Consider the following 15,252-nt stretch of genomic DNA (forward strand, 5'->3'; position numbering starts at 1 on the left):
CATGAGAATCACCGGAGGGCAAGTGGGGAGGTTTAAAAAAAGATGCCCCAGGCCCCACCCTAGACCACCTGAATCTGATTCTCTGAGATGGGAGCCCAGGAATCAATATTTTACTGACATTCCTCTCTGTGATTCTGAGGCACACAGAGGGAAACAATTCAACATGATCTCCAAGGAGAAATAAGATTCAACATAATCTCCAAAGTTCCTTCCCACTCTTGGATTTCATGGTCCCAGGGCTTGGGAGCAGATGCCAGGAGAAGAGTCACTTGCCCTGCTAATTTCTCCTTTATGTCAGATTGCCAGCAAAGCCTGTACATTTCACACTAAAATATATATATATTTCATTAAATCCCTAAAGGACGCCCAGACTGGAAGCCCCAATTCTAATATTCACTCTCTTAAATTCACTCTCTACAACCAGGGCATCACTTGTCCAAGGCACACTGATTCTCACATTGTAAATATTTTTATCCTGGAGAAGGTATCTAAATCATTGCCATTTAAAGATACAAAGAGCGTCACAGTATAAGATAACAACCAACCAGCCACACCCTTTGCAGGAACACCTGGAATGTGATGAATCCCAATTGAGATGCTCTGGAAGTGAAAAATAGATGCTGAATTTCAAGTATTTAGTACAAAAATTAAAATAGCTCATTAATAATTTTTATGTCAATCACCTGTTGAAATGATGTTTCAATGTAGTGGGTTTAAGAAAATATATTATTAAAATTAAATTCTGTTTATTTTTACTTTTCTAAATAAAATTACTATTTAATTTTTAATTACTTAGGTGGCTCACATTATATATGTATTGGACTGTGCTGATTAAGACATGTCCACTTTCTGAAACTTCAACTGATGTTTATAATGTTTAAAAGAAGACAGCTTCTCAAAATAAACTGAGTTGGGGTTTGAAAAACATTTAATTACTAGTCTTTACTATCCAGGCTCCTACAAGGGGACTATTCTTAACAGAACTGACTGGACCTACACAGCTTCATCTGGATGGGGATACAGAAATGAAACCAAAAGCAGCCTTCTATGCCAATAGGACACATCTGTACAGTCAAATGTGACCCTGGGGAGAATCCTAGTGGAAAACTTCATGGGAGAATGATGTGGATACTGTTCATTTCCCCCTTCCTTCCACCCAACGTTAGGAATGTAATTTCATGGTATCCACCTGTCCACGATGTTTTCCCCCAACTCCCACATTCACTTCTGCCAGCTCTGTCCTGAAGCAGGAAAAATGCATATGGTAGAGGATGAACTAAGTTAGCGAGTGCATTTGTAGGGGACAGCAGCTTTGCTTTTTCATCACTGGTGTCTCAAATGCTTCAAAGCAGTTGTTTCTGCAGCCTTGTGGGATTTCCAGCCAAAAGGTCTCAGAAGAGCGGTAATCGGGCCCCGCCCTTGCGTTATCACCCAGCCACAACAGAGGGCCGGGAGGGAAAACACGTCAGGCTGAATGTTTGGAAACAGGGCCAGCTTTAAGTGCAAAGAGTAGGCAACTATCCAGGATATGTGAATTCAGAGGTGCCAGGAAGGCTCCAACATGCTAGGAAAAACTCTTTTCTCCTTAGCCAGCTGAAAGTCTTTTCTTTCCTTAAGGCTTTGAAGCCTAGTAAACACAGTGGCTCCCAGGTGGCCCCCAGGTGGCCCCCATACTGGTCATTCATACCTTAACGTGAGTACTTGTCAGATCAATTTGATTCCATACGTATTGACTGACCACGTGTGGCTGCCCTAAGCAGAATTTGATAAGGCGGTTAGGAGCTCCCTTCCAGACTGGGAAGGAAGGAATGTCGGGGAGGAAAAGGGCAGAGACGGGGAGGCCGGGAGAGCTGGCGGCACTGGTGGAGCCTGCCTCTGGCACTGGCTTCCGGTGGAACGGAAATGATGCACCAGCAGGCCACACTGAGTAAAGCCTCCAGCAGTACTTGAGGGCACCCCCATCCCTCACCGTGAGAACCCTTCTTTTCCCTCTTTCCACCCCCCTCCCCCTCTCCCAGGCCCACACCTCCCTCTGTTGTAGAGCTTGCTCCTCTTTACTTTCCTTCCTCCCTCACAAGCACAAAGACCACGTCTTATTCCTCTAAGTCCCCAGAACCTAGCACAGTACTTGGCACTTCAGTGCTGCTTAGTAAGCGTTTGATGAATGAATACGTGACTGTACCTCTCTGCCTCATGGGGGGCACCAGGACAATCTATCATCCTGCTGATGGCACTTGGTTCCAAACCCCTGCATCAAACTCTGCCTGTGTTTCTAAACCTTGGATACAACATTCTGAAACAAAGATGAAGGGGAAGAGGCGTGAGACAGGTCAGGACATGAAGTTACTGCCACCTATGTGCACACTTACCTGTTCAGATGCTGCCAAAACATTGCTTGGCCCTTTCCCACGGACACTCGTTACTGTTTTATCTCCGACCTCGGTAGGTTTTGTTTACGAAGAAGACCGTTATTATGACTTGTTTTGCTCTATTTTGTATCAAAATTTTTAAAAGTCAGGGTATATCAAAAGCCTACCCCCCCACCATAGAAGATTATTACTCTTTTTAGCAAACTGACCCACCACCGCTTTCCAGCACTTGTGATCTGTGGCAAGTAAGTGCCTGGCACTCAGAAAGCTCACGGTTCTAGCAACAGTTGTGTAGCCTTGGATAAGGGACACAGGGACACTCTTTGTCCTCTGGTTTCTTCAGTGTATTAAAAGAGATAATGGTATATTCAATGGGTATGAAAAAAGCTTAACATTCGTCTGCATGAAGCTCTTTGAAATGCATGAAGGGCACTACAGTGTATAAATTTAACACTTGCCCTAGTGTTCACTCAGAATCCTTGTCCGAACAGCTATAACATCTCTCTGTGGTTGTGGGGACACACACACACACATGAATATGTTTTAAATTGCTTAATTGCTTTTAAAATTTTAAAGTAAACACACTGAAATGATTATGAGGCATCTGTATAATGTATCCAGTGCAAGCCTGCCTCGATAAGAGCTATCTGAGAAACTAAATCACATCAATGCAAGAATAGCAATGAGCCAATTGATGAAATATTGCATTAGCAATGGCCTCTGACCCCGTATGATGCCAACCAAACGCTTTTCCCTCTCTTTGTAATTTAATCATTTTCAGTTAAATTAATTTCTTAAATTCCACTCAGATAAGCCGCCTGTGTTAAACACACACACACAGCCCTCCAGGTGTAGGTAAAATAAAGGACAAACTATACCCTGGATGTGACTCTCTCCCTCTGCTTGATTTTGGAAATGGACAATATCTTTTTTTTTCTATATCTGATAAGAATTTTCCATAACTTCTTCCTGCTAATGTGTGATGTCAGGGGCTCCCTGCAATACCCCAAGACAGAGACTCCATCACCACAATACAAAACTATGAAAATGCAGCCATAAGAGGCCCTACTGTGTCTCTGGCCTTTTTTCTCTTTTTTCAAAAATTTAACATACATTAACTGGCTGAGAAGGTGGCTTTGTCGAGGTAGCAACTCTAAGAAGAGTGCTAACAAGTCCGTCCCGCACGTCTGTGCTCAGGCTTGCTGGGGTACTGTATTCCACACACATCCAGGAATTTGTTTGAGGACTGAGCGTGGTTAAGTAATGTTTCAAGAATGTTCTCTCATTATCCTGACTCAGAGGGTGCTGTGAGCCAAGAAGGGAGGCCGCACAGTGATACCTTCTGTTCCGTCTGGTTTTCAAGAACTGTCTTCCACGGCGCTGATGCCCGTGGACTGATGTCACTGAGCTTCGTTGCTTCACATCTTCTCTTTACAGGGTGAGAGCAGGAGCCCTTTTCCCTGTTGACATTTTTAAAACTGGGTGACCTCAGAGCTGGTGGGTGGAGGGAGGGGAGGGGGAGCAGAGTGTGGAGGAGAGGCAAGAGGAACCCGGGAAGGGACCAGCGCGGAAAGAGAGCAGAGACCCGGCGACTGAAATGACCAGCCAAGAAATTTGCTGGGGAAAACAGAAATCAAAGAGCGGTTTGGCAAGTTCCTCTAGTAATGAGAAAGGCAGAGAGAGAAGAGAGGGGAGATGGGATGAGGAGGGAAAAGAGGGAAGAGGAAGGAGAGGAGGAGGAGGGCAAGAAAGGAAGAAAGAGGTGGGAGTAAAAGGAGCACAACTTGGTGTGTGACAGAAATGCATCACTAAGGGACATTCTGAGGAAACTCACTGACACCAGAGACTGGGAGTTAAGGATCGGGACAGACTACCCAAGGTGGGCCCTCTGGTCTTGTCTATGCCCTGGAAGTAGAAGAATTAGCTTGATAATTCATCTTTCATCGTCGTCTTGTGCCACTGGCCAAGCATGTGCTTGAATGACATTTTGAAGTTTCCTCAAAGGCTAGAATAGAGATCAAGAGGCCACATCTACCAGTTCTGGTAAGAACCTCCTCACAGGTCTCCACATGATTTGTCAGACACGTGCACATATGCACACCTGCACACATCGGCACACAAGTGCAATTATATTCAATGGGTTGCAATAATCTATAATGAAAAGAATATATATGTATATAACTGAATCACTGTGCCTGTACACCAGAAACTAACATAACATTATGAATCAATTATACTTCCATAACAATAAAAAATTTTTAAACTTAAAAAATATAGGTCAAAACACTCCATGGCTTTCCATTGTACTTAGAATAAAACCCAATCCCAAATCTTGCAACCTCACCAGCCTTCCCACACAACAGTCCTCCAGCTATACTGGCTTCCTTTCAGCTCTTGAGTCCCCTAAGCTCTCTCTCACCTCAAGACTTTCCCCATGTTATTTCCTCCACCTGTGCCCCTTTTCCACCCTCAGAGAGCTGGCTCCTCTTCATCCTTTGGGTCTCACCCAGAAAGGCCATCTTTGACCTCTTTGGCTAAATAGGTCCCCATCCTCCCCATCGCCACCCCCAATATCCTCTGTCACTGCACGCTATTAGAGTCTTGGTGCTGATAGCACTTGTCCGTGTGTACTTATTGATTTGTCTACATGTAAATATCCTTGACATCCACCAAAGATTTGCTCATTAAGTGAATGGATAGAGTGTTCTAGATTCACCGGTTGGGGCTGCACTGCTTTGAACACTGGCAGCAGTCCCCAGCAATCCATCTTTAAGCATTTCCTCCTCCTCCCTGCTGCTCCACACCTAGTTCTCAGCTAGACCTCGAAGCTGTTCCTGCTGTCTGTTGATACCCTGAGAGGGCCTCCCCCTGCCCCCAGTTACAGGGGAAGGAAGCATCTTCCTTGGTGGGGGCAGAGGCAATGAGAAGCCACAAAGGGTTAAAGAAGGAAATTAGAGTTAGCAGCTAATCTGATGCTACTTTCATATAACTAGAAAAACAGAAAGAGAATCATAGGGGGGATGGGTATAGCTCCAGTGGTAGAGTGCATGCTTGGCATGCACAAGGTCCTGGGTTCAATCCCCAGTACCTCCTCTAAAAGTAAATAAGTAAATAAACCTAATTCCCTACCCCACTCCCCCCAAAAAAGCAAAGAAAGACAATCATAAAGGAAAGAGCCCTGAAGAGAAAAGAGTACAGACATTAGAAACAGTCTATGTCAGGAATGAATGCTCTTCTGGGTGGTACAGTCTTGATGACTGGAGATTCACCACCAGCCCCCCAAACCAGCCCTGCCCCTGCTGCTCTAGGAGGCTGCCGTCTGGTTGTTGCTCTGTTTTCTCTCACCTGCTTGGCACTTTTACCTGAAACAAAACTTCATGAAGGTCTAGGAGTTGCTCAGTGCCCTGTTGGTGAGAAGGGTTTGTTGTTGTTGTTGTGTTTGGCCTGAGTATTCATCTGTCCAGAAGCATGTGTAATGATCACGCGAGGTCTCGATGTTGTCATAGATTTCTGAAGCCTGAGTCTTGCTCAGGGCTTGATGATCAGTCCACAAATTACTCTTGGCCAAACATATATGGCTTGAGTTTATCCAAAATCCAAACAAATCAGATACTCCTCCTGGACAGAAGTCAAATTCTTTCCTTTGGTAATAATTTCTCAGAAATTCAGAAAAAGTAGTATGTGTTATGTTCTCAGAGTTCTTGTAATTGCATCCAATCTCACATCAGATGCATCAGTTGTCATAATGAAGGGTTATGAAAAGTCTGAAGCTTCGAATGTGGATAAAGAAATCAAAGCCTGTTTGAACTTTCAAGCAATATCCCAATAAAGTTTAATATTTGCCATTTCTTTGTAAAACAGCACCACAGACCAGCTACAATTCCAAAAGAGGAAAATTCTAAGGGATTCCTTCCAAAGGACATACTTTTTTTTTATTAATTATAGAGAGTTTGCCAATCTCTAATAGAGTCTACTTTATCCCACAAGACAATCAGGTCTCAAATATTTGACCTATGAAACCTGACAGGCATTACTAAATTTCAAATTGTTTATGGATGGCTGCAAGCCCCAAACTGGATACACCCTCACAATTAGGTATGAGGTCATCAAATGTCACTCTCTGAAATTCAGAATAAAATAATACTAATATAAAATTAGCTACAATGGGGCTGGGCTACAGCTCAGTGTAGAGCGTGTGCTTAGCATGCACGAGGTCCTGAGTTCAATTCTCATTACCTCCATGAAATGAAATGAGCTACCATGATTTTAGCAACATGGGATTAACATTCTTAAGAAATAACAAGTCTTTGGAGATGTTTAATAAATTCATGGGTGCTGTAACTTGGGGTACCCTCAGATTTCAGCAAGGAGAATTAAAGCTACAATATGCACATGATAGTGATAGCTACCATTTGTTGAAGAAGCTTTCATGAGGCAGGCAAAATGCCAGAAACTTTGCACTTGCTATTTCATTGTCCTCACACCAAGCTGGTGAGGAGGCTCTGACTATTCCCGTTGTAACTGTGAGGATCTCAAGGTCTGAAGGGAGCTAAAAGTTGTTCACTATCATACAGTGAGGGTCACTGATGGGACTCTAACCCAGGCCTTCTCAACTCCAAACTATGTTGTTAATGGCATAATTGGAAGAGAAATGGTCCCATAAAGTTGAGCAAAAAGGCGGTTAACTGAAATAAAGATGTGGTTAAAAAAAATTTCCTAAAGCTTTCAGGTGAATAGTCCAAATCAGTTATCCAGACAAACATCTCTGGAGGGAAGGAAGGTTAGTCCTTAAGGCCTCCTCAGCCTGCAAGAGACATCCCTTAAGAATGCTCAATTCCCTTTGATCTAATTCAATATTCACCAAACCTTCTGATCTTTAATATGATCCCCTGGGGATGCCTTTCCACCAGGAGGGAGTACCTGGTACACATGACCATGGTCAGCTTTATTTTCTGGGATAAAATAACAACTTAGTCAGGTGGAGGACATTTAGTTTCTGCTGAGTGGAATTATTGGGAATCAGTTCATAAAAAGATCAACTCTAAATTAACTAAAACAGCATTTCCGATCTTACAAAACCAAGGACCCAGTCCTGGGTCTTCTATGACTTCCACCAGAATGTATATACATAGACCAGAGGGCTCACCTTGAAACAGCCTGCCAAGCTCTTTAGCCATCTTAATGACATCAATAAAGGACCATTTTTAATGAGCGATATTAAGAGATGGTCACATCGCATACCCACAGTCTGGCCAAATATATCTCTGGGATGAATGCAGAATATCACAACAGACCATGGCATATTGAATAAGCCATTAGCAAGTTTTGAAAATTAATCAGATGAACCCCCTGCAGAGAGAGGCCCTGGAGGAGAACCCATGAAGGGGACTATCATCCTTTCTCAGGAAAGTCACTCCCAGAGATTCATTCTGTAAACCATCTGCCATGGCACACATCTTGTGCACTGAATGAAGGCAACATCACCTCATTGGCTTCAACTGATGAGAACAGAAGCCCATTAGACATGGCAAGGCCCAAGGTCAAAAATAACCATGTCGTATATGAGGGAGTCCATCTCCTTCTGAGGCTACTTGGCATGAAGCTCTATGCCCATCAGTGATTAGATAGTGACAAAGAGACCTAGTTAGACTCTCTCTCTCCCTTAGGAAGAGAAAATACTAGATGAACAAAGACAGCACGGGTTTTTCCAGATCAAGTGAGTAGCTTGGCCAGGTCTCCACGGGGCGCCCGTCCCTTGGGAGGCTTAGAATGCACAGCTGCCCCTCTGGACAGCTTACTTGTTGCACTGAGTTAAATATTTCCCTCAAAAATGTGATTTCCAGAACCAAATATGAGGTCGACTTCTGAAATTTTTTACTTGAAATTGCCCTTTGCAGAACTGTTAGACTAAAGAACTTCTTGACGCTTACTTGCAAGCACCAAATAGCTCAGTCATTAGACTCCACTTAAGTCTAAGTGTTTTTTTTCCTTCATTTATGTTTCATCTATCAGGGACAGTGTGCAAAGAGCAGTGAAGAACAGGATCCTTTCCCCAACCAGGAATTGTGTTTCTTCCTCACTTCACTATTTCACTTCTTTAGCACTTTGCTCTTAAATGCTATAACTAATCCTATTTGTAATTTGCAGGCTAAGCTCAAGTTTACTCATTAAACACTAAGCTAGGAGTTGCTCAGTAATTTTTTTACAGGCTGACCTCTGGCACTCTCATCCTCTTTCAAGGGCACCATGATTCTTTTCATAGAACTTAAATTTCAGAAATTTCTTTGAAATGTAGGAGAGTTTAAAACTGGGACATGAAGCAACATCTCCAAACCTTGTAACTTAAAAATCTTTAAATATTTCTGGTTGACAATCATATGCCTTAAATACAATCTTTAAATGTGCCTCAGAAAGTAAAGTTACTGATTAGTGAGTGCTGACTGTACACCCAGTATCACGTGAAGTACTTCATCTGTCCTGCCTCATTTAATCCCCACAGCAATCTTTTGAGGTAGAAAGTATTATTTTATACAGATGCTGAAATGGAAGGAGAAAAATCTGGGTCCAGTATGTACCAAGGTGCTTTTCTGACTAGGAGACAACACAGAGGAATTAGAAGCCCTGCTTTGAAACCTGGTCTGTTACTTACCACTTTTCTTCAACTATTTCACCTGGGTTTCAACTTCCTTCTCTGTTAATCATCAATCATTATAATTATTTTTATTTGAGGGGGATCTTAGCTCCAACAGAACAAACTCTCTACCTACTATTTCACTATTATAGTTTCAATCCAGTGTGTCTTAGAGGTTTTGCATGTTCAAGCATCTCTTTTTGAAAAGCAAAAACCATGGGGAGAGGTCTTAGGTTAGTACTTATCAGTTAAAGCTTCAATTATCAGTTAATGTTTTAATAAGGACTTACTTGGTAGCTAGCTGAGAACAAGAACAGAATGTGGGTTGGGCCACTAGAGATGGAAAGGTACTAGGGATTGCTGAAAGACCGATGAAGGTTGGATGACAAAGTGCCCAAAACAAAGACTTCATCTAAGTATATCTCATCTGGGTTCTGCGTGGCTCAGGATATGCCTCAGAAGTTGGTGTGAAGGCAGAGAGTGATGTTCAGTGTGTAATACAGTCTCATCTGGCCGAAGTATGAGCGAAGTGCTAAATGAGGAAAACCAAGAACATGAGCCCTGGGGAGAGGATTTAATTCCCCAGAGAGTGAAGAATTTTGAGAGCTTCGTAGCAGGGGCCTGATGACATTGGATCTATACTGATATAGAACAGGGGAAATGGTGGGGAGAAGGTGTGGAAGACGGCGGTCCAGGGTGTGGTTAAGAGGACCTTATAATAATCCAGTTAAGAGGTTAGGGAGCCCAAAACCAGGGTGGTGGTGATAAGAACAGAAAGGAGGGTGTGATGCTGTAGGGGATTTGGGGGATTGCCCAGAAGACACCCAAACCACAGACACCGAGGTATTCTGGGCACTGATGAAAGCTCCAAGAATTTCTATTCTCCTTTTCCCCTATTCTCTACCCAGTCAAAAATGTCCTAACTTGACCTCAGCTGGCAAATTATTGAATGCCTAAATACACACAATAAATGGAAGAGACTCATCTTTGCCTATGAAAACAGACAGAAATAAACCTGGCAGAGAGTGAGTCTAGCACAGGTTCCGGTGCCTTCTTTCCAAATCTGTGGGCACTGGTCTAAACCTCTAAGAACCTCCTTCCTTGGGAAAGGCAGCCAAGAGTACTGATAAACAGGAGATAACTGGGTTCCTGTCTCAGTTCTGCTGCTGATAGGGTGCCTCCCTTCATCATTTATTTCATCCTTTTTATGTTGGATCAGACATTTCAGAGATTCCCCTGCACAGCTCAAACTCCAGGGCTGCACTGTCTTTCCCTCTCCCAGTGTATTGCCTTTAATATTATTTTATTCAGTTGAAAACATGTTCCTCTCTAGTTTTCTAACCTCATTCTTTGTAAAGCACAGCACTGATTCAGGGCAGGAGTGAAAGCCTCGATATCTGGGTGTGGGCTTTGAACATCAAGACAAAAGCCAATCTGCCTCCTTCTTCGGCATCTCTTCTCCGCTTGCCGCCATCACCGCTTTGCCTTCCTGACCGCATCCAGACTAGTTCCCACGGCAACCGGCGGGGCGCCCACGTCCGGGCTCAGGACCGCCAGGCCGCAGCCCCGCCCCGCCCCCCAGGGCCGCGCTCGCCGCACCCAGCTCCCGCGCGAGGGAGGAGGCCCGGTTGCCAAGGAAACGGGAGGACGCCAGGCAGCCGCCCCCACCGCCACCGCCCCAAGAAAGCCCGGGCCACCGCCGCTAAAAGCTGCCTCCGGGGAGGAGGAGGAAGAGGGGGCGGTAGAGGGAGGGGAGAAGAGAGGAGAGAAGGAAGAGGAGCACAAGGACGGCCCTCGCGCGATTGATGGGCTGCTCCCCCGCCCTGGACCAGCCCGCCTGCGCCGTCCCTCGGCCCCTTTAGCCCCTCGCAAGGGGAAGAACTGACTCGCAAGGTAACGGCCCGGTCAGCCCGGACCGCTCCCGCCGCGCCAGCGACCGTGCGGCCCCTGGTCCTCCGAGGAAGTAGGGGGAGGAGATGGGGACCACCTTTCATTTCGACTTCTACGATTCTGTAGGGAAATCAGGCCTGAAGCCTGGAGGCCTGGCCGCTCCCTCCTTCCTGCTGACCACAGTCGCCGTATTTTTCTGCCTCAAAGGCACAGGTTTCGGGGACTCTGGGATCATTTATTTGCCCAATGGCAGTCGACCCGCCCGTACATAACTTCCCCGCAGACTCTCCTGGAGTCCAGGTCCAGGAGAATACACACTGACCACAGCCCCTCGGGTTTTTGAGTACGACATTATTGATATTGTTGACAGCATCAAATTGCTTGTCAAGCCTGTGACATCCCCGCTCAGCCCCAAAGTTTCCCAAGTACACGTCGAGTCTCTCTCTTCTGGGCTTGATGGTCAGTGTCTGACCTCCCAGCTCTTTCCCAGTTTCACAATAAAATAGTCACCGCCAAAGAGCTTTTCTTACAAGCCCTTTACAGCACAACACTTCTCTTGGATCTCCCGAGCCAAACTAGCTGGAAGAGCCAGACCACCTACCCTCACCCCTCTTGATTCTCTCTTTTTTTCTTTTGGTCATAGTATTCTCTCAGTAGCGGAGTGGTAGGAAAATTGAGCCCAAATCACTCATCTTTGTAGCTTACTCAAAACATTTTTATAAGTTAAGATTTTTAAACTCTTAAGATTTTTTAAAGCTAAATTTAAACGAATTCTGTCATCTTTGTCATTACAAGTTAATTAATTACGTAAAAGGATGAATAAGGTCTCCTGCAATCCTTCTTCCAAGCACCCAGTTATAGAAAAGAGGAAACTCATAAATCTGATTGTCAAATATGAACATAGCCATTTAATTTTGGTTCAAAGGAACATTCAACCTAAAGAGAGGCTTACATTGACATTTTTCTTTGTGATCGGACCAATAAAATATTTACTTTAATGAGAACATAGTAAGAAAACAGTGAAATCCCTTAATTGTTCATAAAAAGAACTCCCTTTGAATCAATTCTTTTGCCAAACGTGGCCAGAAAACAAGAAGACAGAGTCAATGATTTTTTAGAGAACTGAAAGGAATATATTCTGCAATTAGACTTTTTTCTCCTTAGTCTGGGAAATTCAATTTTGAATTCATTGGAAATGTACACTAGAGAGGAATACATATGTCACAAAGTTCTTAGAATATTTCTGACCGAAATTTCACAGATACAGAATTTTGAGGCCAAGAAAAATCATTCACTCTCACTTTCAGCAAAGCAAGACTCCTTTCCCACATGCCTCCTACTCCCTTCTCTTTTCCTGCTCCTTCTCCCTATTTAACATGGCTGCTTATGTTGATTTCTAAAGCACAAATTTGGCACAATATGTTATCACTGGAGACTTAGAAGCGTGCATAACCATGAGAAGATGTTAAATTGAGAAGCAGTTCAAAGGTGACAAATAGAAGAGAACACGGAATGCTATTTTAGAAACACCCGCCCTGCCCACATTTTTTATTATCACTCTCCTCCCCTCCACCTGTCTATTTGCTAAGGAAAAATTTTTGGCTTCAAATGGCCATCTGGTTAAGTAGGCCCACATTCACCGAGCTCCACGAATTAAGCATTATCTCAGCTGGATTTATTTCCATCCAGTTATTTCTATTTTGTGTTCATCCTGGTCAGTTTTTTGAACCTGCAGAACAATATGAAGTTCAAGTGACACTTCAGAAACGTGGAGAATGTTTGCCTAAACCAGGGTGATCCACCTACCATCTCATTCCTCTGTCTCCAATAATCTGTTTCCTTGGGGCCTGGAGCATTTGTTCTATCTCCCAAAGTACTGATGTATTTAAGAGATTACAGGTGGCACCATGATGCTTCTAAATATTTGTATTATAGTAGAGTACAGTACTAGAGAGTTTAGGGGAGGGCAAAGAGACTTCTGTAGGCAATTTTAAAGTCCTTTATTTGGTAGGTGATTGTGAAGTCAGAGGTAACCTAGCAAGGAGTAATTCAAATAGTGTAATTTCCTACCTATTTAGACAAAGTGATTTCATGCCTCTTGACTTAGAAGCCCCCTTAAAATAACACTGCATTAAAGCCAGGCTAGATTAGCTGGCTTTTCTATGTTAATTTTGTAACCGAAATGTATCAGCCAAGTGGACTCTGGGACGTGTTCCTTTAGTGACCGTTAACATATTTTCATTATGAATCCTTATGCCTTCTGCCTGATTAATATTCAAACAGGCTTCTCTTTCCAACAGTAACAGCAAGGGTTCATCCTTCTGCCTGTTTTAACACAATTGTCTTCTGAAAAGCATCACTTTATTCCATGCAGATACAAATTTATGTGAAAAGTTAAAAGTGGTCTTTTAGAGTTCCATAAATGACTATTAAAATGTTCAGAGATAAAATTTAGGTTTTGTGTGTCATTGGTGGCACTACCTATTGGGTTGTAGTTTTAGATTCTGACTCTCAACGACCAGCTTTCTATACTTGAGAGAAAATAACCCCTGAGGGACCAACACAAGTTGCTAGATATATTGTTCAGGGCTCAGTGTTAAACCTGGCAAGAGTTCACAGTGACCAGACCAGACACTGGGTCACCATGGGTCAAGGGCAGCCTGATTCTGCCAATATCTGTACAACTGGAGAAAGAAAAAAAAATTAAAAAAATAAAAAAACAGAATAGGGAAGAAAAGCCTTAGAATGTAGACACCTGAGCACAGGGATGTCATCTGTCTTATCTTGCTGTCTCCCCAGAGCCTAGAGTAGAACCTATCATATGATTGTCATTTAAAAATGTGTAGGAGAGAAGAATCATGCTGGAGGCATCACACTGATTTCGAACTATATTACAAAGCTACAGTAATCAAAATAGTGTGATCTTGGCAGAAAAACAGACACACAGATGAATGGAACAGAACAGAGAGCCAGAAATAAACCCACACATGTATGATCAACCAACTTACAACAGAGGAGCCAAGAATATACAATGGGGAAATGACAGCCTCTTCAATAAATGGTGTTGGGAAAACTGGACAAACACATACAAAAGAATGAAACTGGATCCCTACCTTAAACCATACACAAAAATCAACTCAAAATAGATTAAGGAATTGAACAAAGGACCTAAAACCATAAAACTCCTAGAAGAAAACAAAGGCGGTAAGGTCCTTGATATTGGTCCTGCCAATGATTTTTTTTTAATGTGACACCAAAAGCAAAGGCAACAAAAGCAAAAATCAACAAGTGGAACTACGTCAAACTGAAAAGCTTCTGCACAGCAAAGGAAACCATCAACAAATTGAAAAGGCAACCCACAGAATCAGAGAAAATATTTGCAAATCATGTATCTAATAAGGGGTTAATATCCAAAATATATAAAGAACTCATATAACTCAATAGCAAATACACAAACAACCCAACTAAAAAATGGGCAGAAGATCTGAACAGACTTTTTTCCAAAGAAGATATACAGGTGGCCAACAGGTACATGAAAAGGTGCTCAACATCACTAATCATCAGGGGAATGTAAATCAAAACCACAATGAGCTATCACCTTACATTTCTTAGAATGGGCTTTTATCAAAAAGATAAGAAATAACAAGGGTTGGCAAGGATGTGGAAAAAAGAAAACCCTTGTATACTGTTGGTAGGAATGTAAATTGGTGCAGCCATTATGGAAAACAGTATGGAGGTTCCTCCAAAAAATTAAAAATGGAGCTACGTACGATACAACAATTTCATTTCTGGGTACTTATCCAAAGGAAATGAAAATACTAACTCAAAAAGATATATGCACCCCTATGTTCATTGCAGCATTTTTTTTACAATAGCCAAGACATGGAAGCAATGTAAGAGTCTATCAATGGATGAATGGATAAAGAAAATGTGATATGTATGTGTATGTGTGTATGTATGTATATATATATATATATATATAAAATTCATCTACAAAAAAGAAGGAAATCTTGGCATTTGTGACACCATGGATTGACCTTGAGGGCATTTCGCTAAGTGAAATAAGTCAGACAGAGAAAGATAAACACTGTATGATCTCATTCATACGTGGAATCTAAAAAATGAAACAAAACAACTGAACTCATAGATACAGAGAATAGACTGGTGGTTGCCAGAGGCGTGGGGTAGGAAGTGGGTGAAATGGGTGAAGGGGTCTAAAAAGTACAAACTTCTAGTTATAAAATGAATAAGTACTGAGGATGTGATGTACAGCATGGTGACCAGAGTCAATAATACAGTGTATTTGAAATCTGGTAAGAGAGTAGATCTTAAAAGTTCTCATCACAAGAAGGGAAAAAAATG

At 42.7% G+C, this 15,252-nt stretch overlaps 1 protein-coding gene and 1 long non-coding RNA gene across 4 annotated transcripts in view; one reads left to right on the top strand and one right to left on the bottom strand.

Annotated features, from left to right (window-relative positions):
* LOC105090420 (uncharacterized) overlaps positions 1 to 15,252 on the bottom strand; it is a 148,459-nt gene that overhangs the window by 64,168 nt on the left and 69,039 nt on the right. The gene's annotated exons all lie outside the window — the stretch shown is intronic.
* The window catches only part of MARCHF10 (membrane associated ring-CH-type finger 10), an 88,738-nt gene that overhangs the window by 405 nt on the left and 73,081 nt on the right, over positions 1 to 15,252 (top strand). The gene's annotated exons all lie outside the window — the stretch shown is intronic.

This window comes from Camelus dromedarius, chromosome 16 (genome assembly GCF_036321535.1).
Source record: "Camelus dromedarius isolate mCamDro1 chromosome 16, mCamDro1.pat, whole genome shotgun sequence".
NCBI lineage: Eukaryota > Metazoa > Chordata > Mammalia > Artiodactyla > Camelidae > Camelus > Camelus dromedarius.